Source organism: Ranitomeya imitator, chromosome 7 (genome assembly GCF_032444005.1).
Source record: "Ranitomeya imitator isolate aRanImi1 chromosome 7, aRanImi1.pri, whole genome shotgun sequence".
NCBI classification, from domain to species: Eukaryota; Metazoa; Chordata; class Amphibia; order Anura; family Dendrobatidae; genus Ranitomeya; species Ranitomeya imitator.
This window is the reverse complement of record NC_091288.1, coordinates 37791769-37817989: the sequence shown is the minus strand read 5'-3', so window position 1 is coordinate 37817989 and position 26221 is coordinate 37791769. Positions and strand designations below refer to the sequence as shown.

The window sequence follows — 26221 nt, the reverse complement described above, 5'->3', positions numbered from 1 at the left end:
CCATCACAGCTCCGTGGACGTCTCATTCCCCTCAGGTTAGTAACGGCGTGGGATGTTTAGGTGAGTATTTCCCCTCCATTCCCCCGGGATCTTTTCTCCAGATGTCCCCCTGTCCTCCCTCATGGCGTTTATTTTAGAGGGATCCCAGGGACAGCCATAAGCTCTTCTTCCTTAGCGGCCGCAGTTCTCTCCCTGCAGCCGCACAGCCCCTTACAGAGTCACAGCCTAGCAGGCTGCCACGCCGCTTCCCCCTGCGGTCTCTCTGCTCGGGGGCCCCAATGCGTCCTGTGTCTGCACGGCGTCCTTGGCAGGATGCCGTGCCACTTACTTTCTGCGGCGCTCCGACGCCGCGATTCTCCGGCGGCGCTCCGGCGCCGCGATTCTCCGATGGCGCTCCGGCGCCGCGATTTTCCGGCGGCGCTCCAGCGCCGCGATTCTCCGCGAATTTCCGGCGGCGCCGGCCTCTAATTTAGGTCCCGGCTTCTGCCGGGGCCTACTTCTGGCGCCGCGACCCCCCCAGTTCCGTTTTCCCGGACAGCCTTGGCAGGCTGCCGCTCTTCTCAGTTCCTGCTTCGCACTGCTCCGGCGCCGCGGTTCCCTTCTCCGGCGGCGCCGGTCTCTAATTTAGGTCCCGGCTTAGGCCGGGGCCTATTTCCGGTTTCTCGGCTCCTCACTTCCGGTTCTGCGGGCGGGCTTTTTTTCCCGCCCGACATACTGCGTCCTGCCCACCAGCGCCTCTGCGTCTGGCTCCACCCCCTTCCTCGTGGGTCCCTCGGCCGGTGTGCACCGCTTCCCACAGCAGCAGCCGCCCTCGCAGTGCCTCACGCAGCGCGCCACGCTCCTTCACTCGCATCTTCTGTGGCTCAGCATCGCAGAATCAGCACCTCAGGGAAGTTCTCCACCGAGGACAAGTGGGACATCTTCCAGGACCGGGTCCGTGAGTAGCTGCACTGCAGACTGACACCCCCCTCTGCCCACTGTCCCCTAACCCACTGGCATCTTCAGGGTCCCTAAAAATGTCTACCTCTAAAGGGGGCCGCTCTCGTCCCCCTACCTCTTCATCTTCTGCCTTAGTCACGTACTTTGCATGTTCGTCCTGTAACAGCAAACTTCCCTCAGGTCAGTCCTCCCCGCTGTGTCAGTCCTGCAGCAGCCCGATTGTTCCCACCGCCCAGGATCCCCCGGCTGTTCCGCCCGAGAGTGATCCCCCCATCCCAGGGTTGGCCGCCTCTCTGTCACAATCGGTGGCCGATTTAACACGGGTATCTCAAACCCTAGTGTCCGCGCTGGATCGGTTACCCCTGCAGACCCCTGCAGTGGCCAGCGGGTCGCAGGAACCGCCGCCCGAGCCCTCCTTGATTAGCCACAAGAGGTCCAGACAGGAACGTTGGTCTGAGTCCTCTTCGCGCTCCATCTCGCCGCTCGGCCCTCCCCCGCGGTTGGTGTCCCACCGATCCTCCTCCCCTGAGTCAGGCGAGGCATTATCTGATGCGCCTTCGGAGGATACTTCGGAGCTGGATCCTAACCAAATCGCCACCATGAGTGAGACAGTCCAGAACCTCATTGGGGCAATAAACCAAACATGTGGCATCAAGGATCCCTCTACGGAACCCGCAGATCAGGCGGTTTCGTTCAGACAGGCCAAACCACCTTCAAAATTTTTTGCTCCTCATCCTGAATTCGAGGAAATCGTGTCCAGAGAGAGAGAGAACCCCACTAGGCGTTTTCAGAGGGCAAAACGCCTGGGTGTGTTATATCCTTTTTCTCCAGAACTTACCACCAATTGGACGGCATCTCCCTCGGTGGACCCCCCTGTTTCCAGGCTGTCCACCAACACGGTGCTTCCTCTGTCCGGCGGAGCATCTCTGAAGGATTCTAACGATAGAGTTATAGAATCCTTCGCGAAATCTGCTTTTGAAGCGGCTTCAGCGGCTCTATGTCCAGCTTTTGCGTCCACTTGGGCTTCAAAATCCATCTCAAAATGGGCCAAGGATCTTCGGCGGGGTATCCTGGATGGGGCGCCTCCCGCGCAATTAGCGGAACTTGCCAACCAGATTTCCCATGCTGGTGAATACCTGGTTTCCGCCTCCCTGGATGCCGCGTCTTGTGCGGCTCAAGCTTCCAGCAATGCCGTTGCCATCCGCCGGACCGTTTGGCTCAAGGCCTGGCAGGCGGACTTGTCCTCCAAAAAGTCCCTCACTAGTCTGCCCTTCCAGGGCTCTCGCCTCTTTGGTTCCCAGCTGGACCAAATAATTAAGGACGCCACCAGGGGTACAAGTTCTCTTCTCCCCCAGGCTAAGCCTCGTCGCCCTCCTCCTAGACGACAGTTTCGTTCTTTTCGGCCTTTTCGTCGCTTCGCTGCGTCAAACTCCTTTTCCCAGCAGCAACAGAGGCCACAGGCACGTCAAGAGAAGAAGGCGGTGTCCTTTAGGCCCACTCCGTCCTGGCGTCCTCGTTTCTCCCAGGGTAGATCCTCCAGGCCCAGGACTGGAAGATCCACCTCGGCATGACTCTCGGCAAGACTCCAGCCCAACTCCCAGATTGGGCGGCCGTCTTCTCCTTTTCAGGGACGTCTGGATTTCCGCAGTAGAGGACGCATGGATCAGGGAAGTTGTATCCTCGGGATACAAAATAGAGTTCGCTTCCCGACCTCGGGATCGTTTCTTCCAATCCCGTCCTCCAAGAGACCCCGCTCTAGTTCCGGGCTTCTTCTCAGCCATCGCTTCTCTGCTCAAATCCGGGGTAATCGTTCCTGTCCCAGAAAAGGAACGCTTCACGGGTTTCTACTTGAATCTTTTTGTGGTACCAAAAAAAGACGGCAAAGTTCGCCCCATTCTGGACCTCAAATTGCTGAACAGGAGAGTTCGCCTGAGACACTTCAGGATGGAATCCCTTCGTTCAGTAATTGCTTCCATGGAGGCTCAGGAGTTTCTATGCTCAATAGATATCCAGGACGCCTACCTCCATGTCCCGATATTTCCCGGACATCACCGTTTCCTGCGCTTTGCAGTGCAACGAGATCATTTTCAGTTCGTCGCCCTGCCGTTCGGTCTCGCAACCGCGCCAAGAGTGTTCACGAAAATCATGGCGGCGCTGATGGCCATCTTGAGAGTCAGAGGCCTGGTCCTATTTCCATATCTCGACGACATCCTCATCAAGGCTCCGTCCTTCGCTCAGGCCCACGAAAGCCTGTCCATTGCTCTCGACACCTTAGCCCGTTTCGGGTGGCTGGTAAACCGGAAGAAGTCCTGCCTTATTCCTTCTCAGCGCATCATCTTTCTGGGCATGCTTTTCGATACTCGTCAGAGCAGAGTCTTCCTTCCCACAGACAAGAGATCCACTCTCTGTCGGGACATACGCTTGCTCCAGGGTCCTCGACCTCCCTCCCTCCGTTCGGCCATGAAGGTTCTGGGGAGGATGGTAGCTACATTGAAAGCGATTCCCTTCGCCCAATTCCATTCGCGACCCCTTCAGCAAGCCATTCTGTCTCAGTGGGACAGGTCGGTCTTCTCCCTGGATCGACCGATCAAACTCTCCTTTCGGGTCAGGCGTTCTCTCAACTGGTGGCTGACGTCACCTCTCATCTCCCAGGGCAGGTCCTTCCTTCCAGTTCACTGGCAGGTGGTGACAACGGACGCCAGCCTGCTCGGCTGGGGTGCGGTTTTTCGCCACCTGACGGTCCAGGGCCGCTGGTCGCTGCAGGAGTCATCTCTGCCGATCAACGTCCTCGAAATTCGGGCCATCTTCCTGTCCCTCCGCCACTGGGAAAGGATTCTCAGGGGCCTTCCAGTCCGGATCCAGACGGACAACGCCACGGCTGTGGCATATGTCAACCATCAGGGGGGGACTCGGAGCTCCTTGGCCCTTGCCGAGGTATCCAAGATCCTCCTTTGGGCAGAGGCAACGGTTCCGGTGATATCCGCGGTGCATATCCCCGGCGTGGAAAACTGGGCCGCCGACTTCCTCAGCCGCGAGGGCCTCGCGGCAGGGGAATGGTCCTTACATCCGGAGGTCTTCCATCAGATTTGTCTTCGATGGGGAACTCCGGATGTGGATCTCACGGCATCCCGAGTCAACAGGAAGGTTCCGCAGTTCGTCTCCAGGTCCCGCGATCCTCTCGCAGTGGGCGTCGATGCTCTGGCCATTCCTTGGTCACAGTTCGAGCTGCCCTACCTGTTCCCACCCCTTCCATTACTTCCCAAACTGTTGAAGAAGATCAAAGCGGAAGGGGTGCCGGTCATCCTGATCGCCCCGGATTGGCCCAGGAGAGCTTGGTTCGCGGAGCTCGTCAACCTTCTCGCGGACGCTCCCTGGCGCCTTCCAGACAGGCCTGATCTGCTGTCCCAGAGTCCGATCTGCCACCCGAATTCTCGGTCGCTCAGTTTAACGGCGTGGCTGTTGAGACCGCGGTTCTGAGAGCGTCTGGCCTTTCGGACCGGGTGATTCACACCATGATTCAGGCTCGGAAGCCTTCGTCTTCCAGGATCTACTACCGCACCTGGAAGGCCTACTTCCGGTGGTGCGAGTCCAACCGCCTTCCGCCTATGGTTTTTTCCCTGCCTTCTCTTTTGGCCTTCCTTCAGGCAGGACTGGATTCGGGCCTGGCTCTTAGTTCTCTGAAGGGTCAGGTCTCTGCGCTTTCCATCCTCTTTCAGAAGACCTTGGCCTCTCGGCCACAGGTTAAGACCTTCTTTCAGGGGGTAGCCCACGCCGTCCCGCCGTACAGGGCCCCTGTGGAGGCATGGGACCTAAACCTGGTACTGGACGTTCTGAAGGTTTCTCCCTTTGAACCTCTTAGGGAGATTCCTCTATCAGTTTTATCATGGAAGGTAGCCTTTCTTGTGGCCATCACGTCCATTCGCCGCGTTTCCGAGCTGGCGGCCCTGTCTTGCCGTCCTCCGTTTTTGGTCATTCACCAGGACAAGGTGGTCTTCCGGCCCCCACCTTCTTTTCTTCCTAAGGTGGTTTCCACCTTCCACCTCAACGAGGACATCGTTCTACCTTCCTTTTGTCCAGCTCCGACTCATCCTCTGGAGCGATCATTGAACAAGCTGGATCTTGTCAGGGCTGTGAGGATCTATCTGGACAGAACGTCCACTTTCCGGAAGACGGATTCCTTTTTCGTCATTCCTGATGGCACGCGCAGAGGCCAGCCGGCTTCTAAAGCGACTATTGCTCGATGGATCAGAATGGCAATCTTGGAGGCTTACCGGGTCAAGAACAGAGTGCCCCCTCCTGGGATTAAGGCTCACTCTACCCGGGCAGTCGGCGCCTCCTGGGCGGTGCACCACAGGGCTTCCGCCCTACAGCTGTGCAAAGCGGCAACTTGGTCTTCCATCCACACGTTCGCCAAATTTTACAAGGTCCATACCTACGCATCGGCGGACGCCAGCCTAGGCAGAAGGATCCTGCAGGCGGCAGTGGTGAGTCCTCTGACCTGATGGAAGTCTGTTTTTCCCGCCCTTGGGACTGCTTTGGGACGTCCCATGGTTCCTGTGTCCCCCAATGAGAGGCGATAAAGAAAACAGGATTTTTGGTTGCTTACCGTAAAATCTGTTTCTTGAAGCCTCCATTGGGGGACACAGCACCCTCCCAATGTTTTTGTTATATGTTCTCTGACTGTTCTCACGTTTACAGTTCTCAAGTTTGTGGTTATGGTTTTTCAACCTTGTTCTTTCTCCTACTGCTTTCTCACTAACTGAAGAGTTTAATGCCAGTCGGTGGGGTGTACACTGCAGAGGAGGAGCTAATTTTGTTATTTGCATAGTGTCAGCCTCCTAGTGGCAGCTGCATACACCCATGGTTCCTGTGTCCCCCAATGGAGGCTTCAAGAAACAGATTTTACGGTAAGCAACCAAAAATCCTGTTTTTTCAAAGCACAAATCCTCTTGTTCCTTCCTTTCTGCACAGCTATCTTTTTTGTTTGTCCACACTTTTTATTTAATTTGTGCATCAGTCCACTCCTTATTGCTGCCTGCCATACCTGGCTGAGATTACTGCACGGAGATAGTAATTGAAGGACACTCCCTGTTTTTTTTTTTTTTTTTTTTGTGGGAGATTAAGATTGACATTTCTGCTAGAGTGCCATCCCTGTGTGTGCAATCTCTCACTCAGTGGGCCATAGAAAGCCTATTTATTTTTTTGCTTGATTTGGGTTATAAAATCTACCTGAAAAAATCACTACATCAATCAGTGGGAGAAAAATATTGGCCTCAGGGCTTGTGTGCCACTCTTGACTCCTGTGTGTGCCATCTCTGTCAGTGGGCCATAGAAAGCCTATTTATTTTTTTGCTTGATTTTGGTTCTAAAATCTACCTGAAAAAATCACTACATCAATCAGTGGGAGAAAAATATTGGCCTCAGGGCTTGTGTGCCACTCCTGACTCCTGTGTGCATCATCACTCACTCAGTGGGCCATAGAAAGCCCATTTTTTTTTTTTTTTTTTTTTTGCTTTATTTGGGTTCTAAATTCTACCTGAAAAAATCAATAAATCAATCAGTGGGAGATTAATATTGGCCTTTGGGCTTGTGTGCCAGTCCTAAGCGTGCCATCTCTCTCTCTGATAGTGGGCCATAGAAAGCCTATTTATTATGTTTTTTATTGGGTTTATAAATTTTCCCTGGAACCAAAAAAAAAAAGTGGGAGATTAATATTGGCCTCTGGGCTTGTGTGCCAGTCCTGAGCGTGCCATCTCTCTCACAAATAGTGGGCCATAGAAAGCCTATTTATTTTTTTGCTTGATTTGGGTTCTAAAATGTACCTGAAAATATCACTACATCAATCAGTGGGAGAAAAATATTGGCCTCAGGGCTTGTGTGCCACTCCTGACTCCTGTGTGCATCATCACTCACTCAGTGGGCCATAGAAAGCCCTTTTTTTTTTTTTTTTGCTTTATTTGGGTTCTAAATTCTACCTGAAAAAATCAATAAATCAATCAGTGGGAGATTAATATTGGCCTTTGGGCTTGTGTGCCAGTCCTAAGCGTGCCATCTCTCTCTCTCAGATAGTGGGCCATAGAAAGCCTATTTATTATTTTTTTTATTGGGTTTATAAATTTTCCCTGGAACAAAAAAAAAAAAGTGGGAGATAAATATTGGCCTCTGGGCTTGTGTGCCACTCCTGACTCCTGTGTGCGTCATCTCTCACTCAGTGGGTCATAGAAAGCCTTTTTTTGTTTTATTTGTTTTCTAAATTCTCCCTGAAAAAATCATTTTATTCTATTATTTTTTTTTCCTAAAGTCTCCCTGAAAAAAAAAAAAAAAAAAATCAGTGGGAGATTAATATTGCCCTTTCTGCTTGTGTGCCAGTCTTGACTCCTGGGTGTGCCATCTCTCTCTCTCTCTCCAATTGTGGGCCATAGAAAGCCTATTATTTTTTTAGCTTGATTTGGGTTCCAAAATCTACCTGAAAAAATCACTACATCAATCAGTGGGAGATAAATATTGGCCTCTGGGCTTGTGTGCCACTCCTGACTCCTGTGTGCGTCATCTCTCACTCAGTGGGCCATAGAAAGCCTTTTTTTGTTTTATTTGTTTTCTAAATTCTCCCTGAAAAAATCATTTTATTTTATTTGGTTTCTAAATTCTTCCTGAAAAAATCATTTTATTCTATTATTTTTTTTCCTAAAGTCTCCCTGAAAAAACAAAAAAAAACAAATCAGTGGGAGATTAATATTGCCCTTTCTGCTTGTGTGCCAGTCTTGACTCCTGGGTGTGCCATCTCTCTCTCTCTCTCCAATTGTGGGCCATAGAAAGCCTATTATTTTTTTAGCTTGATTTGGGTTCCAAAATCTACCTGAAAAAATCACTACATCAATCAGTGGGAGATAAATATTGGCCTCTGGGCTTGTGTGCCACTCCTGACTCCTGTGTGCGTCATCTCTCACTCAGTGGGCCATAGAAAGCCTTTTTCTCTATCGCCTTTCATTGGGGGACACAGGAACCATGGGTGTATGCTGCTGCCACTAGGAGGCTGACACTATGCAAATAAAAAAAGTTAGCTCCTCCTCTGCAGTATACACCCTACCGACAGGAAGTAGGATATTCAGTTTAGCTTAGTGTCAGTAGGAGGTGGACACGGGTCTTTCATTAGACCCTTATCTACCTCAATGTGCGTCGTTTTTCTTTCAGGTTTTCTGGAGGGATACAAGGTGAACAGTCACACCTGTAATCCCACATTATGGACTATGAGTACGGCGTGTACTGCCACCCCGTATCCTCATAGAGCCCTCAGCAGAGCCATGATCCTGGCACACAAGCGTGCTCAGAAGTCCGGTCCTGGCTCCGTCCCCCACCCACTCGCCCACCAGAGCCTGTCGGTTGGAGGAGACGAGGACGTCCACCAGCAAGTTCAGGACGTCTTTTTCGGCATCCGGAATAATGAGGTATATTTCCTTTCCTCAGGTTTTTTTCCGGAAGAAGATATACAGATGAAGAAGGTGAGTATTTAGAAGGTGTCCCATCTATCTCCTTCAGGACCTTTAAGTTAGGGATTCCCTTTAGGGAGGTGGGGGGCCTTTTCCTAGGGGAAATGCCAGGTTTTTCAGCAGCTCTTTTGCCCAGCTCAGGCCTCCTTAACTCCCCCCAACCCCTCCCCCCCCCCCCCTCCAGTCTCAATGCGGGCTCCGTCGCTATTTGAGGGGCTACCTTTTTCAGTGGTACAGGCGAGTTGTTCGCCACCGCCATGGCTTATTCGCCTCCTTCTCCCCTCAATCTGGCGGTCGCCGGCGTCTAACCTAGGAGGTCTACGCCGGCGCGACTGCCGCCGGTTTTCTAATCTAGGCCCCGGCTTCCGGCCTACTCCGGCGCGACGGCCGCCGGGTTCCAATTTAGGCCCCGGCCTCTTAGACCTACTTCGGCGCGGCGGTCGCCGGTTTCTAATTTAGGCCCCGGCCTCTCGGGCCTACTCTGGCGCAGTAACTCCGCCCCCCATTTGCTCTCCTTCGGGCGGGCTTTCTCCCGCCCGTATCTTCTTCCTGCAGGGCGTCTAGCTCCGCCCCCCATAGCAGTGCCCGCAACTGGCGCCATATTGGTTTCCCTGGTGTGTGCGCTTGTCTCCGCCCACTTCTTCCCAGCCACCGCTCTACAGCCAGCGCCATCTTCCTGCCCCAGGCTTGCGCTGTCGGCTCCATCTCCTCTTCCGTTTTTAATAGCGGGCCTTTTGCTCTCTCTTTCCTGGTGCAGCATCCAGCCCATCTTATGGTCCCTCAGGCGTCGCCAGGGATCGTCGCATCCAGCGGTGCATCTGTCCGCAGGACCTGCTCCTCTACAGCCTGGAAGCTACAGGACATCTGCTGTGAGTATCCCTACACAGCAGACTGACACTTCCCTCTGCCTCCGTCCCCTAACCCTCGGGCGCTATGTCTAATTCTAAGGCAGAACTCTCCCGTCCTCCTGCCTTTTCTGCTATTTTGGTCCATCACATTGTATGTTCGCCCTACATTTGCAGATTTCCCTCCCTCTGTCAGGACTGCGACGGCTCCGCGGTGCCTACCGCCCTGGACACCCCTGCTGTCCGAGAGAGTGAGTCCCCTATCCCAGCGTGCGTCTCCTCTCTGTCCCAATCCCTGCGATCTCACCCAAGTGTCTCAGACCCTAGTGTCTGCGCCGGATAGGTTGCCATGACATCACATCTTCTGCTGTGGCTAGCGGATCACAGGAGGCTCTGTCCGAGTCTACTAAGATTGGCCGCAAAGGATCTAGACAGGAACGCGAAGCGTTCTCGGATGCACCTTCGGAAGATGTGTTGAAGCTGGATTCTAACCAAATCGCTAGCAGGGATATGGTTCAGAACCTCATTGCTGCAGTTAACCAAGCCTGTAGCATCAAAGATTCCGCTACGGAACCCGCAGATCAGGCGGTTTCGTTTAGACGGTCCAAACCACCTTCCAAAGTTTCTGAGTTTGAGGAGCTGGTGGCCAGAGAAAGAGAGAATCCGGCCAGACGCTTTCAAAGAGGACAGCGCCTCGGCGTGTTATATCCTTTTCCCCAGAGCACCGCTAACTGGACAGTTTCTCCTCCGTGGGCCCGCCAGTCTCCAGACTACACAGTCCGGCCCCCCTTTCCTGGTGCAGCACGTTCGAAGGAATCTAATGGTAGGCATTTAGAATCCTTGGCGAGGTCAGCCTTCAAAGCGGCTGCGTCCACTCTTCGCCCGGCCTTTGCCTCCTCATGGGTTTCAAAGTCTGTGGCCAAATGAGCAAAGCAACTCCGTCAAGGCACTCTGACTGGGCCTAACCAGATCAGCTAGTGGGGCTTGCCAACCGGTTTTCTCATGTGATCGAGTATTTGGTCTCTGCTTCCCTGGATGCCGCGTCTCGTGCAGCTCAGACATCCAGCAATGTCGTGGCCATCCGCCTGACAGTTTGGCTTAAGGCCTGGCAAGCGGATCTGTGTTCTATGAAGGCACTTACCACCTTGCCCTTTCAGAGATCACGTCTTTTGGTCCCAGACCTCTTCCTCTACAGCAGAGGTCGCAAGCGCGCCAGGATAGGAAGAAGTTTTCCTTTAGGTCCACTTCTTCCTGGCTCTCCGGCTATTCCCAAGGAAGATCCACCAGGTCTACACCTGGAAGATGTACCTCGGCATGATTCTCCCTGGAATCCCGGCGCATCTCCCAAGCTAGGAGGTTGCCTTCCTCTCTTCAAAGACGTTTGGCTTATGGCGATGGAGGATGCATGGGTCAGGGAAGCGATATTCTCAGGATACAAAATTAATTTCGCTTCTCAGCCCTGGGATCGTTTCTTTGAATCTCGCCCTCCAAAGACCCGACCTTGTTTTCAGGTTTCTTTGCAGCCATCCCCTCTCTCCTCAGCGCGGAGGTAATCGTTCCCGTTTCCAGAAAGAGAAGGATTCACAGGCTTCTACTCGAACCAATCCCGGTTCTTAAGTTACTAAATAAAAGGGTCCATCTGCGAACTTCGGAATGGAATCCCTTCGTTCAGTAATCACTTCCATTTCGGCATAGGAGCTTCTGTACTCCATAGACGTTCTGGACGCCTAATTTCATGTCCCTATATCCCCAGGACATCACAGATTCCTGCACTTTGCAGTACATCAGGAGCATTCCCAATTGGTCGCCCTGCTTTACGGTCTCGCAACCGCTCCCAGGGTTTTCACAAAGATCGTGGCGGCGCTGATAGGCATCTTGAGAGTCAGGGGAATGGTACTTTTCCGTGACTCAACGACATCCTCATCAAGGCTCCGTCCTTTTCTCAGGTTCATGAGAGCCCGTCCATTGTCCTCCACACTCTAGCCCATTTCAGGTGGCTTGTCAACAGGAAGAAATCCTGTCTTGTTCCCTACCAGCACCTTGTCTTTCTGGGCATGCTCTTCGACACTTGTCAGACCAAAGTCTTCCTCCCCGAAGATAAGAGATCCATCCCTCGTTGGGACGTACGCTGGCTCCAGGTCCTCTGCTCTCCTTTCGATCGGCCATGAAGGTTCTGGAGAGCATGGCGGCAACATTGGTAGCGATTTCCTTCGCCCAATTTCACTCTCTACCTCTTCAGCAGGCCATTCCGTCTCACTGGGACAGGTCTGTCTTCTATCTGGATCGTCCGATCCTACTCTCTTACCAGGTCAAGCGGTCCCTCATCTGGTGGCTGACATTACCTCTCATCCCCCAGGGCAGGTCTTTCCTTCCAATTCTCTGGCGGGTGGTGATGATGGACGCCAGCCTGCTCGGCTGGGGCGCGGTGTTTCGCCACCTGTCTGTTCAGGGTCATTGGTTGGCGTAGGAGTCTTCTCTACCGATCAACGTCCTCGAGTTTCGGGCCATCCTCCCTCCCTTCGTCTCTGGGAAAGGATTCTCAGTGGTCTTCCTATCCGAATCCAGCGGACAATGCCACGGCGGTGGCATATGTCAACCTTCTAGGGGGGACTCGGAGCTCCTTGGCCGAGGTATCAAAGATCCTACTCTGGGCAGAGGCAATGGTTCCGGTGATATCCGCGGTGCATATTCCCGGCGTGGACAATTGTGCCGCCGGCTTCCTCAGCCACGAGGGTCTCGCGGCAGGGGAATGGCCCTGACATCTGTAGATTTTCCATCAGATTAGTCTTCGATGGGGGACAGGTACAGGAATGTTCCTCTGTTCATCTCCAGGTCTCGCGACCCCCCTCGCAGGTGGCGTCGGCGCTCTGGCCATTCCTTGGTTGCAGTCCGTGCTGCCCTATCTATTCCCACTCCTGCCCTTACTTCCCAAGCTGTTGGTAAAGTTCAAAGCGGAAGGGGTGCCGGTTTTCTGATTGCCCGGACTGGCCCAGGAGAGCTTGGCTTGCGGAGACCGTCAATCTCCTCGCGGATGCTTCTTGGCGCCTTCCGGACAGGCCCGACCTGCTGTCTCAGGGTACGATTTGCCACCCGAATTCTCGGTCGCTCAGTTTAACGGCGTGGCTGTTCATACCGCAGTTCTAAGAACGTCCGGCCTTTCGGACCGGGTGATTCACACCATGATCCAGGCTAGGAAGCCTTTGCCTTCCAGGATTTATTTTCGTACCTGGAAGGCTTATTTCCGTTGGTGCGAGTCCAACTGCATTTTACATAGGTCCCTTTCCTTGCCTTCCATTTTGGTTTTCCTTCGGGCAGGTCTGGACTCGGGCCTTGCGTTTAGTTCTCTGAAGGGCCAGGTTTCTGCGCTCTCCATCCTTTTTCAGAAGACTGTATCTTCTCGGCCACAGGTTAAGACCTCCCTTCAAGGAGTGGCCCATGCTGTCCCTCCGTTCAGGGCCCTGTGGATTCATGGGATATAAATCTGGTACTGGACGTTCTGAGGGTTTCCCCTTTGAGCCTCTCGCGGAGGTTCCCCTGTCTCTCTTCTATTTTGGAAGGTGGCCTTTCTTGTGGCCATCATCCGCCGCGTTTCCGAGTTGGTGGCCCTCTCTCGCCGACCTCCTTCCTTGGTCATCCGCCAGGACAAGGTGGTCCTCAGGTCTCTGCCTTCCTTCCTTACTAGGGTGGTTTCCACCTTCCACCTCAACGAGAGCATCGTTCTACTTTCCCTTTGCCCAGCTCCGACTCATCCTCTGGAGCGATCGTTGACCAAGCTGGACCTCGTTAGGGCAGTGAGGATCTACCTGGATAGAACGTCCGCTTTCCAGAAGACGGATTCTCTTTTCGTCATTCCTGATGGCACGCGCAGAGGCCTGCCGGTTTCCAAGGCGACTATTGCTCGCTGGTTCAGAACGGCAATTTGTAGGCCTACCAGGTCAAGTACAGAGTGCCCCCTCTGGGGATAAAGTCTCACCCGACCTGGGCAGTCTGTGACTCCTGGGTGGTGCACCACAGGGCTTCCGCCCTACGGCTCTGCAAAGCGGCAACCTGGTCTTCCATCCACACGTTCGCCTACACTTTGGCGGTTGCCAGCCAAGGCAGAAGGATCCTGCAGGCGGCAGTGTTGAGTCTTTTGACCTGATGGAAGGCTGTTTTTTCCCACCCCAGGGACTGCTTTGGGACGTCCCATGGTTCCTGTGTCCCCCAATGAAAGGCGATAGAGAAAACAGGATTTTTGGTTGCTTACCGTAAAATCTGTTTCTCGGAGCCTTCATTGGGGGACACAGCACCCTCCCAAGTTGAACAGCTCTGTTTATTGTGTTATACTGTTTACGTTTGAGTTTCTTGGAACACTCTGAGTGTTTGAAACTGTTAAACTGTGAAGCGCTGCGGAATTTGTTAGCGCGCTATAAATAAAGATTATTTTAATTATATTATTATTATTTATTTTACATGTTGCTTCTCCTACTGCTTTCTCACTAACTGAATATCCTACTTCCTGTCGGTAGGGTGTATACTGCAGAGGAGGAGCTAACTTTTTTTATTTGCATAGTGTCAGCCTCCTAGTGGCAGCAGCATACACCCATGGTTCCTGTGTCCCCCAATGAAGGCTCCGAGAAACAGATTTTACGGTAAGCAACCAAAAATCCTGTTTTTTGTTTTATTTGTTTTCTAAATTCTCCCTGAAAAAATCATTTTATTTTATTTGGTTTCTAAATTCTTCCTGAAAAAATCATTTTATTCTATTATTTTTTTTCCTAAAGTCTCCCTGAAAAAACAAAAAAAAACAAATCAGTGGGAGATTAATATTGCCCTTTCTGCTTGTGTGCCAGTCTTGACTCCTGGGTGTGCCATCTCTCTCTCTCTCTCTCTCCAATTGTGGGCCATAGAAAGCCTATTATTTTTTTAGCTTGATTTGGGTTCCAAAATCTACCTGAAAAAATCACTACATCAATCAGTGGGAGATAAATATTGGCCTCTGGGCTTGTGTGCCACTCCTGACTCCTGTGTGCGTCATCTCTCACTCAGTGGGCCATAGAAAGCCTTTTTTTGTTTTATTTGTTTTCTAAATTCTCCCTGAAAAAATCATTTTATTTTATTTGGTTTCTAAATTCTTCCTGAAAAAATCATTTTATTCTATTATTTTTTTTTCCTAAAGTCTCCCTGAAAAAAAAAAAAAAATCAAATCAGTGGGAGATTAATATTTACATTTGTGCTTCAGTGACAGTCCTGCGTGTGTGGCATCTCTCTCATTTGTTGCCACCAACAACAGAGTGTGTAACATTGTGCCTGATTTTCGTTGTGGTCTCACTCACCTGTAAAGGGGTAGCTAAATCATACTGAAGTTATAGCTCACTGTGTAATTTGTGTGACAGCAACAAATACCGTTAGTTTGTTTACGTTTTTAAAACAATGAGGAAGTATGGTGGAAGAATTCGTGGCCGGGGGCGTTCATTGTCAGCTGGTAATGAGGGTAGTGGTAGTGGTGAAGCATCAGCTGGTGGTGGGAAAAAAAATATTGCACCTAAGTCTGGAGCTGTGGAGCCAGGTTCGTCGTCTGGCTACACAAGGCCTCGAACGCTCCCTTTTCTGGGAGTAGGAAAACCGCTTTTAAAGCCGGAGCAGCAAGAGCAAGTTTTGGCTTATCTTGCTGACTCAGCCTCTAGCTCTTTTGCCTCCTCTCGTGAAACTGGTAAATGTCAAAGCAGCGCGTCGTTAGTGGATGTTCACGGTCAGGGACAAGTCGCTTCCTTGTCCTCTTCAGCAAAAACAACAACAGAGAAGAATGCAGCAGGCGACACAACGGGTTACTCCATGGAGCTCTTTACACATACCGTCCCTGGCTTAGAAAGTGAAGCAGTTAACAGTCCATGCCCATTACAAGTTGAATCTGACATGGAGTGCACTGATGCACAGCCACAGCCAGACTACTATGCTGGTCCTTTGACTCAGACCACAACATTGCCCTCGCAGGGTAATGATCAAGAATCAGACCCTGATGAGACTATGTTGCCCCATCACGAACGCTATACCACCGACCGACACGGTGACACCGACGAAGTTGCACACGAGCTACAAGAAGAGGTAATAAATGACCCAGTTCTTGACCCCGATTGGCAGCCATTGGGGGAACAGGGTGCAGGCGGCAGCAGTTCTGAAGCGGAGGAGGAGGGGCCGCAGCAGGTATCAACATCGCAACAGGTTCCATCTGCCGGGCCCTTATCTTGCCCAAAAAGCGTGGCAAAGCCAAAACCTGTTGGAGGACAGCGTGGCCATCCGCTTAAAGCTCAGTCTGCAATGCCTGAAAAGGTATCCGATGCTAGAAAGAGTGCAGTCTGGCATTTTTTTAAACAACATCCAATTGATCAGCGCAAAGTCATCTCAAAAATGTTCAACTACCTTAAGTAGAGGACAGAATCTGAAAAGTCTCAATACAAGTTGCATGCATAGACATTTAACCACCATGCATTTGCAAGCCTGGACTAACTACCAAACGTCCCTTAAGGTTGTAGCACCCTCGGCCAATGAAGCTAGTCAGAAACGCAACATCCCTTCCGGCAGTGTAGGGCCACCATTTTCCGCACCACCTGCAGTATCTGTGCAGGTTTCTTTGCCAGGCCAAAGCAGTCAGGGTCAGGGAATCACCAGTTTTGTAGTAGGAAACACTGCATCTAGGGCACCGGCGGCAACAATACCATCTCCCACCGTTTCTCAGTCTGCCATGTCCACCGGCACCCCCGCTAGTTCCACGATCTCCAGCTCTACAGTCCAGCTCACCCTACATGAGACTATGGTTAGAAAAAGGAAGTACTTAGCCTCGCATCCGCGTACACAGGGTTTGAACGCCCACATAGCTAGACTAATCTCGTTAGAGATGATGCCCTACCGGTTAGTTGAAAGCGAAGCTTTCAAAGCCCTGATGGACTACGCTGTACCACGCTACGAGCTACCCAGTCGACACTTTTTTTCCAGAAAAGCCATCCCAGCCCTCCACCAGCATGTTAAAGAGCGCATCGTCCATGCACTCAGGCAATCTGTGAGCACAAAGGTGCACCTGACAACAGATGCATGGACCAGTAGGCATGGCCAGGGACGTTACGTGTCCATCACGGCACACTGGGTAAATGTGGTGGATGCAGGGTCCACAGGGGACAGCAAGTTTGGGACAGTTCTGCCTAGCCCACGGTCTAGGAAACAGTTGGCTGTAGCCGTTCGCACCCCCTCCTCCTCCTCTTCGTCCTCCTGCAGAAGCGAGAGCTCGTCCACAGACCGCAGTCGCACAACCACTCCATCCGCAGCTGCCACTGTTGCACACCAGGTCTCCCATTATGGGGCAGCTACTGGCAAACGTCAGCAGGCTGTATTGGCTATGAAGTGTTTGGGCGACAACAGACACACCGCGGAAGTTCTGTCCGAGTTCTTGCAGAAAGAAACGCAGTCGTGGCTGGGTACTGTAGATCTTGAGGCAGGCAAGGTAGTGAGTGATAACGGAAGGAATTTCATGGCTGCCATCTCCCTTTCCCAACTGAAACATATTCCTTGCCTGGCTCACACCTTAAACCTGGTGGTGCAGTGCTTCCTGAAAAGTTATCCGGGGTTATCCGACCTGCTCCTCAAAGTGCGTGGACTTTGCTCACATATCCGCCGTTCGCCCGTACACTCCAGCCGTATGCAGACCTATCAGCGTTCTTTGAACCTTCCCCAGCATCGCCTAATCATAGACGTTGCAACAAGGTGGAACTCAACACTGCACATGCTTCAGAGACTGTGCGAACAGAGGCGGGCTGTTATGTTTTTGTGGGAGGATACACATACACGGGCAGGCAGTAGGATGGCAGACATGGAGTTGTCAGGTGTGCAGTGGTCGAAGATTCAAGACATGTGTCAAGTCCTTCAGTGTTTTGAGGAATGCACACGGCTGGTTAGTGCAGACAACGCCATAATAAGCATGAGCATCCCCCTAATGCGTCTGCTGATGCAAAGTTTGATGCACATAAAGGATCAGGCGTCTGCAGCTGAGGAAGAGGAAAGCCTTGATGACAGTCAGCCATTGTCTGGCCAGGGCAGTGTACAGGACGAGTTAGCAGGCGAAGAGGAGGAGGAGGACGAGGAGGATGATGGGGATGATTATATTTTTAATGAGGAAGCTTTTCCGGGGCCACTGGAAATTGGTGGCGCGGCAAGGCCGGGTTCTGGTTTTTGGAGGGACACAAGTGACGTGGATTTGCCTGAAACTGCCCCTCAACCAAGCACAACTGCAGATTTGAGAACTGGAACTTTGGCCCACATGGCGGATTATGCCTTACGTATCCTCAAAAGGGACACACGCATAACTAAAATGATGAACGATGACGATTACTGGTTGGCCTGCCTCCTTGATCCTCGCTATAAAGGCAAATTGCAAAATATAATGCCACATGAGAACTTGGAACTAATATTAGCAACCAAACAATCAACTCTTGTTGACCGTTTGCTTCTGGCATTCCCTGCACACAGCGCCCGTGATCGTTCTCACACGAGCTGCAGGGGCCAGCAGACCAGAGGAGTTAGAGGGGCAGAAATCAGAAGTGGCGTTGGCCAGAGGGGTTTTCTGACCAGGTTGTGGAGTGATTTTGCTATGACCGCAGACAGGACAGGTACTGCAGCATCAATTCAAAGTGACAGGAGACAACATTTGTCCAGTATGGTTACAAACTATTTTTCATCCCTTATCGATGTTCTCCCTCAACCGTCATTCCCATTTGATTACTGGGCATCAAAATTAGACACCTGGCCAGAATTGGCAGAATATGCATTGCAGGAGCTTGCTTGCCCGGCAGCTAGTGTCCTATCAGAAAGAGTATTCAGTGCTGCAGGTTCAATACTAACAGAAAAAAGGACTCGTCTGGCTACCCAAAATGTAGATGATCTAACCTTCATTAAAATGAACCACAACTGGATTTCGAAATCTTTTGCCCCACCTTGCCCGGCTGACACCTAGCTTTCCTATGAAAAGGTCTTGCCTGTGGACTATTCTGAATGCCTTTTCCAATCTCGTAATTTTCTGCACCTGATTGTCCAGCATACGACATGTTTACACCTCACTAAATGGCCAAACTCCCCACACGGGGCCGTGGTATCGACACTTGGCGACAGCACCCGTGAGAGTGCTGTTTGTCTGAAGAGGTGGGTGTGCCCGCTTTTGGTCGACGGCACTGCCACTGGGTCCCTCCTAGTACAATAAAGTGTCTCTGGCGGTGGTGGTGCGCACCCAACGTCAGACACACCGTTGTAATATGAGGGGCCCTGGGCCTGTACCGCCGGCCACAAGACAGTTCCCCCCCCCCCCCAGCTCAAACAGTGCTCTACCACTTGCAAAATTATCTCACAGCTCCACCAATGTTTAGTCTATGCGCTGACATCCTTCAATGCCTGCCACTGACAATACCATTGTATTGACATTTTTGTTATGTTAGGCCTTCGAAGCCTGTCTGCGGTCACTCCTTCCACTAGGCCTCCACTGACCACACCACTGCTGCCCGTGTACCCCTGGAACCAATTTAAAATTGCCTACAGCCATGTGTTATTATTTTAGGCCTTCGATGCCTGTCTGTGGTCACTCATTCCACTAGGCCTCCACTGACCACACCACTGCTGCCCGTGTACCCCTGGAACCAATTTAAAATTGCCTACAGCCATGTGTTATTATTTTAGGCCTTCGATGCCTGTCTGCGGTCACTCCTTCCACTAGGCCTCCACTGACCACACCACTGCTGCCCGTGTACCCCTGGAACCAATTTAAAATTGGCTACAGCCAGCCCAATTTTTTTATTTTAGGCCTTCGATGCCTGTCTGTGGTCCATTCTTTCTACTACTACTACACTGACCAGGCCACTGCTGCCCGTGTACCCCTGGAACCAATTTAAAATTGCCTACAGCCATGTGTTATTATTTTAGGCCTTCAATGCCTGTCTGCGGTCACTCCTTACAATATGCTTCCACTGACCACACCACTGCTGCCCGTGTACCCCTGGAACCAATTTAAAATTGCCTACAGCCATGTGTTATTATTTTAGGCCTTCGATGCCTGTCTGTGGTCACTCCTTCCACTAGGCCTCCACTGACCACACCACTGCTGCCCGTGTACCCCTGGAACCAATTTAAAATTGCCTACAGCCATGTGTTATTATTTTAGGCCTTCGATGCCTGTCTGCGGTCACTCCTTACAATATGCCTCCACTGACCACACCACTGCTGCCCGTGTACCCCTGGAACCAATTTAAAATTGCCTACAGCCATGTGTTATTATTTTAGGCCTTCGATGCCTGTCTGTGGTCACTCCTTCCACTAGGCCTCCACTGACCACACCACTGCTGCCCGTGTACCCCTGGAACCAATTTAAAATTGCCTACAGCCAGCCCAATTTTTTTTTACTTTAGGCCTTCGATGCCTGTCTGCGGTCACTCCTTCCACTAGGCCTCCACTGACCACACCACTGCTGCCCGTGTACCCCTGGAACCAATTTAAAATTGCCTACAGCCATGTGTTATTATTTTAGGCCTTCGATGCCTGTCTGCGGTCACTCCTTACAATATGCCTCCACTGACCACACCACTGCTGCCCGTGTACCCCTGGAACCAATTTAAAATTGCCTACAGCCAGCCCAATTTTTTTATTTTAGGCCTTCGATGCCTGTCTGCAGTCCGTTCTTTCTACTACTACTACACTGACCAGGCCACTGCTGCCCGTGTACCCCTGGAACCAATTTAAAATTGCCTACAGCCATGTGTTATTATTTTAGGCCTTCGATGCCTGTCTGTGGTCACTCCTTCCACTAGGCCTCCACTGACCACACCACTGCTGCCCGTGTACCCCTGGAACCAATTTAAAATTGGCTACAGCCAGCCCAATTTTTTTATTTTAGGCCTTCGATGCCTGTCTGTGGTCCATTCTTTCTACTACTACTACACTGACCAGGCCACTGCTGCCCGTGTACCCCTGGAACCAATTTAAAATTGCCTACAGCCATGTGTTATTATTTTAGGCCTTCAATGCCTGTCTGCGGTCACTCCTTACAATATGCTTCCACTGACCACACCACTGCTGCCCGTGTACCCCTGGAACCAATTTAAAATTGCCTACAGCCATGTGTTATTATTTTAGGCCTTCGATGCCTGTCTGTGGTCACTCCTTCCACTAGGCCTCCACTGACCACACCACTGCTGCCCGTGTACCCCTGGAACCAATTTAAAATTGCCTACAGCCATGTGTTATTATTTTAGGCCTTCGATGCCTGTCTGCGGTCACTCCTTACAATATGCCTCCACTGACCACACCACTGCTGCCCGTGTACCCCTGGAACCAATTTAAAATTGCCTACAGCCATGTGTTATTATTTTAGGCCTTCGATGCCTGTCTGTGGTCACTCCTTCCACTAGGCCTCCACTGACCACACCACTGCTGCCCGTGTACCCCTGGAACCAATTTAAAATTGCCTACAGCCAGCCCAATTTTTTTTTACTTTAGGCCTTCGATGCCTGTCTGCGGTCACTCCTTCCACTAGGCCTCCACTGACCACACCACTGCTGCCCGTGTACCCCTGGAACCAATTTAAAATTGCCTACAGCCATGTGTTATTATTTTAGGCCTTCGATGCCTGTCTGCGGTCACTCCTTACAATATGCCTCCACTGACCACACCACTGCTGCCCGTGTACCCCTGGAACCAATTTAAAATTGCCTACAGCCAGCCCAATTTTTTTATTTTAGGCCTTCGATGCCTGTCTGCAGTCCGTTCTTTCTACTACTACTACACTGACCAGGCCACTGCTGCCCGTGTACCCCTGGAACCAATTTAAAATTGCCTACAGCCATGTGTTATTATTTTAGGCCTTCGATGCCTGTCTGTGGTCACTCCTTCCACTAGGCCTCCACTGACCACACCACTGCTGCCCGTGTACCCCTGGAACCAACATCAGAAAATATAAAAATAAGTATTTTGCTTATAAAAAAGAAAATACTTGAGAGATATCAAATGCAGACATTTTAACATTAAAAACAAACACATACAACAACAATCTGGTACAGTACTAAAAATGTCCACCAGCTACAATAACTTTCTCCTGCAAGTAGTTAACTGAAAGTTTTTTTCAATTTAAAACACAGATATGGCATCCACCGAGTGTTGTCCTGTCGCGTCTTCTTTATATTATTGCCAAGAAGATGCAAAACAATGAAAATAATAAAATCATTATTTACCAAAAAAATAGAGTAAGTCAAAACCACATTGCAAATAAACATTCATTACAAATAAAGAAGCAGGGCGCGTCCGAGGGTGAGTATATACCTAATAAGAATATAATCACCCTCGGACGCGCCCTGCTTCTTTCCGACAGCCTTCCTTCCTAAGAGTCAGCCCTTCCGTGGTGTAGAGAGAGGGTTTGTTACACTCCAAGGTGTTCCCCAGGTTGCCTTTCCTGAGCTTCGATCTTCATGCTCTCGTTTAGTAGTTGTCGGAAAGTAGGCTGCATTAGGCCTACAAATTGGGTATGGGTTGGAGAGAGATGGTGTGTTACACTCCAAGGTGTTCCCCAGGTTTCCTTGCCATTGCTTCGGTCTTCCGACTCTCGTTTAGTAGTTGTAGAAAACTACACTGCATTAGGCCTACAAAATGGGTATCGGGTGGAGAGAGATGGTGTGTTACACTCCAAGGTGTTCCCCAGGTTGCCTTTCCTGAGCTTCGATCTTCCGGCTCTCGTTTAGTAGTTGTTGGAAACTACACTGCATTAGGCCTACAAATTGGGTATGGGGTGTAGAGAGATGGTGTGTTCCACTCCAAGGTGTTCTCCAGGTTGCCTTTCCTGAGCTTCGATCTTCCGGCTCTCGTTTAGTAGTTGATGGAAACTACGCTGCATTAGGCCTACAAATTGGGTATGGGGTGTAGAGAGATGATGTGTTCCACTCCAAGGTGTTCCCCAGGTTTCCTCGCCAATGCTTCGATCTTCATGCTCTCGTTTAGTAGTTCTTGGAAACTACACTGCATTAGGCCTACAAATTGGGTATGGGGTGTAGAGAGATGGTGTGTTCCACTCCAAGGTGTTCCCCAGGTTTCCTCGCCAATGCTTCGATCATCATGCTCTCGTTTAGTAGTTGTTGGAAACTACGCTGCATTAGGCCTACAAATTGGGTATGGGGTGTAGAGAGATGGTGTGTTCCACTCCAAAGTGTTCCCCAGGTTTCCTCGCCAATGCTTCGATCATCATGCTCTCGTTTAGTAGTTGTTGGAAACTACGCTGCATTAGGCCTACAAATTGGGTATGGGGTGTAGAGAGATGGTGTGTTCCACTCCAAGGTGTTCTCCAGGTTGCCTTTCCTGAGCTTCGATCTTCCGGCTCTCGTTTAGTAGTTGTTGGAAACTACGCTGCATTAGGCCTACAAATTGGGTATGGGGTGTAGAGAGATGGTGTGTTCCACTCCAAGGTGTTCCCCAGGTTGCCTTTCCTGAGCTTCGATCTTCCGGCTCTCGTTTAGTAGTTGTTGGAAACTACGCTGCATTAGGCCTACAAATTGGGTATGGGGTGTAGAGAGATGGTGTGTTCCACTCCAAGGTGTTCTCCAGGTTGCCTTTCCTGAGCTTCGATCTTCCGGCTCTCGTTTAGTAGTTGTTGGAAACTACGCTGCATTAGGCCTACAAATTGGGTATGGGGTGTAGAGAGATGGTGTGTTCCACTCCAAGGTGTTCCCCGGGTTTCCTCGCCAATGCTTCGATCATCATGCTCTCGTTTAGTAGTTGTTGGAAACTACGCTGCATTAGGCCTACAAATTGGGTATGGGGTGTAGAGAGATGGTGTGTTCCACTCCAAGGTGTTCTCCAGGTTGCCTTTCCTGAACTTCTATCTTCAGGCTCTCATTAAATTGTGGTTAAACGGAACAACTGCATTTGGCGTACTAGTTGGTTTGGGGCCTACTATCGGTGTCTGCCACTCCTTGCTGTTCTCCTGGTTTCCTGTCCTGAAATTCCGTTTTCAGGCGCTCGTTAAGTAGTTGTTAATGTTAGACTGCATTTGGCCTACTAGTTGGGTTGGGGCCTACTATCGGTGTCTGCCACTCCTTGCTGTTCTCCTCCACTGAACAAAGCTGTGCCGCCTGTTTACTACGGTTGCCAATTTTGAACTGCATTTCGACTACTTACTGATTTGGGCCTACTCTCTGTGTCAGCCTCTCATTCCAGTTGTCCTCCACTGCAATGCCCCCTGGTTATTCCTGTGTTACCAATTTTGAACTGCATTTAGCCAACTTTATTCTTTGGGCCTATATCTGTGTTTCCTCCTCATCCTGCCCATTGCCCAGCCAGTGATAGATGAGTCTGCTGGTACATTGACCCATAACGCAACATTCCCCGTGCACGCTACACAACAACATTGTGACCCTGCTGAAAGTCAGGTTGCTCTTCCCGCAAACCATACCACCTTACACGGGGACAAAGAGGAAGGTGCAGATGAAAGTGCAGGTTCCTTCATCAGGTGGGGGGAGGAATACTAGTTGGCGACGTCACTGGCACAGGGCCTCTCATAGTACGCAAAAGTGTTGCTGCCGGTGGGAGGCGCCCCCGCCGTGCAAACACACCGCTGTACTTTGAGGGGCCCTGTGCCAGTGCCAATGCCAACGAGTGGGCCCCCCCTGCTTGCTCAGGTTCACAGCACTTGCAAAGTTTAAATACTTACCTCTCCCTGCTCCACTGCCGTGACGTCCAGATTTCCTGGGCCCACTAATTACTTGAACCAGCCCTACCCACCACAACTTTAGCCAAATGAACCCCAATTTCAAATGCCTTCCAATTATTATAAGGTAAATTACGCTTGACAAGCTTCATTAAGAAGAATGGATGGTTTTGACATTAAAATGGGCACTCTAGGTGTTTTCCTGGCCCCCACTCACTGCCGACTATGCTGCCCCATTGACTTGCATTGGGTTTCGTGTTTCGGTCGATCCCGACTTTACGTCATAATCGGCCGATTTCACTCGACCCGACTTTTGAGATAGTCGGGTTTTGCGAAACCCGGCTCGACTCTAAAAAGGTCAAGGTCGCTCAACTCTAGTGGTGACCATGGCGGCCATTTTGAATCCAACTTTATAAATGGCCCACCCTGTGTGTATATACAGTACAGACCAAAAGTTTGGACACACCTTCTCATTTAAAGATTTTTCTGTATTTTCATGACTATGAAAATTGTACATTCACACTGAAGGCATCAAAACTATGAATTAACACGTGGAATTATTTACGTAACAAAAAAGTGTGAAACTGAAATTATGTCTTATATTCTAGGTTCTTCAAAGTAGCCACATTTTGCTTCGATGACTGCTTTGCACACTCTTGCAATTCATAGTTTAGAAGCCTTCAGTGTGAATGAACAATTTTCATAGTCATGAAAATACAGAAAAATCTTTAAATGAGAAGGTGTGTCCAAACTTTTGGTCTGTACTGTGTATATATATATATATATATATATATATATATATATCTATATATATATATATATATATCTGTCTATGTATAAAAATATATATCTGTCTATGTATAAAAATATATATATATATATATATATATATATATATATATATATATATATATATAACCAAAAAAGAAAACAGCCGGGCGGCCCCACCGCCAATGATACTGTGGGAACCGCTCACCTGTGTCCTGAAGGCGAAGCCCAGTCCTGGGTGCGAAACTCCACTGGAAAACAGCCACAATGAATCTCATATAAGAAGAATGGAGCGCACTACCTGGACGTTAGATGCGGGTGAACTTTATTCCAAAAGCATAAAAAAACATCTTCACGACCGGGGGTGTTGTGAAAAGAGTGCGGCAAAGCCGCACTCTTTTCACAACACCCCCGGTCGTGAAGATGTTTTTTATGCTTTTGGAATAAAGTTCACCCGCATCTAACGTCCAGGTTGTGCGCTCCTTTCTTCTTATATGAGAGATATATATATATATATATATATATATATATATATATAGTCTAAGTGGTACTTCCGTCTGTTTGTAACGGAAATCCCACGTTGCTGATTGGTCGCGGCCGGCAGGCTTAGTCTGGCCCCTCTCTACTCCCCTTCCGTCAGTGCCAGTGTGTCGCCCCATACCGGACCAACTTTTCACTATTGATGCTGCCTATGCAGCATCAATAGTAAAAAGATATAATGTTAAAAATAATAATAAAAAAAAATTGCTATTCTCACCTTCCGCCGTCCACCGATGCGCGCAATGCTGCCTCCAGCTTCCGTTCCCAGTGATGCATTGCGTAATTACCCAGATCACTTAGCAGTCTCGCTTTGGTGGATGCCGGAGGGTGAGTATATAACTATTTTTAATTTTTGTTTTTTAACAGGGATATGGTGCCCAAACTTCTATATACTACGTGGGCTGTGTTATATACTGAGAGGCCTGTGTTATATACTACGTGCGCTGTGTTATATACTGCGTGGGCAGTGTTATATACTACGTGGGCTGTGTTATATACTGCGTGGCCTGTGTTATATACTACCTGGGCTGTGTTATATACTGCGTGGACTGTGTTACATACTGCGTGGCCTGTGTTATATACTACGTGGGCTGTGCTATATTTTGTGTGGGCTGTGTTATATACTGCCTGGCTGCTATATACTATGTGGGCAGTGTTAGATACTGCGTGGGCTGTGTTATGTACTACGTGGCCTGTGTTATATACTACATGGGCTGTGTTATATACTGCGTGGGCTGTGTTATATACTACGTGGGCTGTGCTATATATTACGTGGGCTGTGTTATATATTACGTGGGCTGTGTTATATACTGCCTGGCTGCTATATACTATATGGGTAGTGTTATGTACTGCGTAGCCTGTGTTATATACTACGTGGCCTGTGTTATATACTGCGTGGTATGTGCTATAATTACATAGGCTGTGCTATATATTACATGGGCTGT

General features: G+C 50.2%; 1 protein-coding gene across 2 annotated transcripts in view; it reads left to right on the top strand.

The window, feature by feature from the left end:
- The window catches only part of TTC21B (tetratricopeptide repeat domain 21B), a 117566-nt gene that overhangs the window by 65993 nt on the left and 25352 nt on the right, over positions 1–26221 (top strand). The gene's annotated exons all lie outside the window — the stretch shown is intronic.